We start from the raw sequence: 3252 nt of genomic DNA, 5'->3' as shown, positions 1-3252 counted from the left end.
GAGAGTCCAGTTTTATCCCATGCTTTTTCTGGTAACAGTCCAGCTGGCCTTGGTGAGCTCCCAGTAGATCATCTCCACTGTCTCAGTGGGTGGGTGCACTCCTCGTGGTCCCGACATCTTTGCTCATGTTCTCACTCTTTCTGCTCCTCATTGGGACCTTGGGAGCTCAGTCCAGTGCTCCAGTGTGGGTCTCTGTCTCTATCTCCATCCATCGCCAGATGCGAGTTCTAGGATGATATGCAATATATTCGTCAGTATTGCTCTAGGGTAGGGTCATTTCAGGTTCCCTATCCTCAGCTGCCCAGGGAACTAACTGGGGACCTCAGCTTGGGCACCTGGGAGCCCCTCTAGAGTCAAGTCTCCTGCCCACCCTAAAGTGGGTCCCTTAACTAAGAATTGTGGTTCCGTGCTCCCCTATCCAACCTTCCTTTATCCCGATCCTCCTGTTTCCCCAAGTCCCCCCTCCTTCCCTTCTACCTTTTCTCTCCCCATTTCCCCTAACCCTCATCCCACCCCACCCCCAAGATCCCACTTATCTCCCCGGCAATTTTGTCTACTTCCCTTATCCAAGAGGATAACTATATGTTTTTCCTTGGGTTCACCTTCTTACTTAGCTTCTTTAGATTCGCCTATAGTAGACTCCGTGAGCCCTATTTATGGCTAGAAACCAATTATGAGTGAGTACATCCCATGTTCATCTTTTTGGGTCTGGGATACCTCACTCAGGATAGTGTTTTCTATTTCCATCCATTTGTATGCAAAATTCGAGAAGTCATTGTTTTTTACCGCAGCGTAGTACTCTAGTGTGTATATATTCCATACTTTCTTCATCCATTCTTCCATTGAAGGGCATCTAGGTTGTTTCCAGGTTCTGGCTATTACAAATAATACTGCTATGAACATAGTTGAACAAATGCTTTTGACCTGTGATAGAACATCTCTTGGGTAAATTCCCAAGAGTGGTATTGCTGGGTCGAGGGGTAGGTTGATCCCGAATTTCCTGAGAAACCGAAACACTGACTTCCATAGTGGTTGCACAAGATTGCATTCCCACCAGCAATGGATGAGGGTACCCCTTCCTCCACAGCCTCTCCAGCAAAGGCTATCCTTGGTGTTTTTGACTTTAGCCAATCTTACAGGTGTAAGATGATATCTCAAAGTTGTTTTGATTTGCATTTCCCTGATCGCTAAGGAGGTTGAGCATGACCTTACGTGTCTTTTGGCCATTTGAATTTCTTCTGTTGAGAATTCTCTGTTCAGTTCAGCGCCCCATTTTTTAATTGGGTTAATTAGCATTTTAAAGTCTAGCTTCTTGAGTTCTCTATATATTTTGGAGATCAGACCTTTGTCTGTTGCGGGGTTGGTGAAGATCTTCTCCCAGTCAGTAGGTTGCCTTTGTGTCTTAGTGACAGTGTCCTTTGCTTTACAGAAGCTTCTCAGTTTTAGTAGGTCCCATTTATTCAATGTTGCCCTTAATGTCTGTGCTTCTGGGGTTATACCTAAGAAGCGATCACCTGTGCCGATCTGTTGTAGGGTATTGCCCACTTTCTCTTCTATCAGATTCAGTGTTTTCCGGCTGATATTGAGGTCTTTAATCCATTTGGACTTGAGTTTTGTGCACGGTGATAGATATGGGTCTATTTTCATTCTTCTACAGGTTGACATCCAGTTGTGCCAGCACCATTTGTTGAAGATGCTTTCTTTCTTCCAATGTATACTTTTAGCTCCTTTATCGAAAATGAGGTGTTCATAGGTTTGTGGGATAAAGTCCGGGTCTTCTATACGATTCCATTGGTCGACTTCTCTGTTTTTATGCCAGTACCACCCTGTTTTCATTACTGTAGCTCGGTAATAGAGTTTGAAGTCAGGGATGGTAATGCCTCCAGAAGATCCTTTATTGTATAGGATTGTTTTGGCTATCCTGGGTTTTTTGTTTTTCCATATAAAGTTGATTATTGTCCTCTCCAGATCTGTGAAGAATTTTGATGGGATCTTGATGGGGATTGCATTGAATCTATAAATTGCCTTTGGTAGAATTGCCATTTTTACTATGTTGATCCTCCCAATCCAAGAGCAAGGGATGTCCATCCATTTTTTGGTATCCTCTTCAATTTCTTTCTTCAGTGCCTTAAAGTTCTTGTCAAATAGGTCTTTCACTTCCTTGGTTAGATTTACCCCAAGATATTTTATGCTGTTTGTGGCTATCGTGAATGGAGAAGCTTCTCTGATTTCCCTCTCTGCTTCCATATCCTTTGAGTATAGGAGGGCGACTGATTTTTTGGAGTTGATCTTGTATCCTGCCACATTACTAAAGCTGTTTATCAGCTGTAAAAGTTCTTTGGTGGAATTTTGGGGGTCGCTTATGTACACTATCATATCATCTGCGAATAACGAAAGTTTAACTTCTTCCTTTCCAATTCGAATCCCCTTGATCCCCTTATGCTGTCTTATTGCTATTGCTAGAACTTCCAGCACTATATTGAAGAGGTATGGCGAAAGTGGGCAGCCTTGTCGTGTTCCTGAGTTAAGCGGGATGGCTTTGAGTTTCTCTCCGTTTAATTTGATGTTAGCTGTCGGTTTGCTGTATATATCTTTTATTATATTTAGGTATGACCCTTGTATCCCTAATCTCTCCAAGACTTTTAACATAAATGGATGTTGAATTTTGTCAAATGCTTTTTCAGCATCTAATGAAATGATCATATGGTTTTTTTCTTTCAGTTTATTTATATGATGGATTACATTGATAGATTTTCGTATGTTGAACCAGCCCTGCATCTCAGGAATGAAGCCTACTTGATCATAATGGATAATTTTTCGGATGTGTTCTTGGATTCGGTTTGCCAATATTTTGTTGAGGATTTTTGCGTCGATATTCATGAGTGAGATCGGCCTGTAATTCTCTTTCCTGGTTGAGTCTTTGTGTGGTTTTGGTATCAGAGTAACTTTAGCTTCATAAAAGGAATTTGGTAATGACCCTTCTGTTTCTATATTGTGGAATACATTGAGGAGTATAGGTATTAGGTCTTCTTGGAAGTTCTGGTAGAATTCTGCATTGAAACCATCTGGCCCTGGGCTTTTTTTGGTAGGGAGATTTTTGATAACAACTTCTAGTTCTTCGCGACTGACAGGTCTGTTTAGATTGTTCACCTGGTCCTGATTTAATTTTGGTAAATCGTATTTATCTAAAAAAGCGTCCATTTCTTTTACATTTTCCAGTTTAGTGGCATACAAGCTTTTGTAGTAAGATCT

Source organism: Microtus pennsylvanicus, chromosome X, assembly GCF_037038515.1.
Source record: "Microtus pennsylvanicus isolate mMicPen1 chromosome X, mMicPen1.hap1, whole genome shotgun sequence".
NCBI lineage: Eukaryota > Metazoa > Chordata > Mammalia > Rodentia > Cricetidae > Microtus > Microtus pennsylvanicus.
This window is presented reverse-complemented; position numbering follows the sequence as displayed.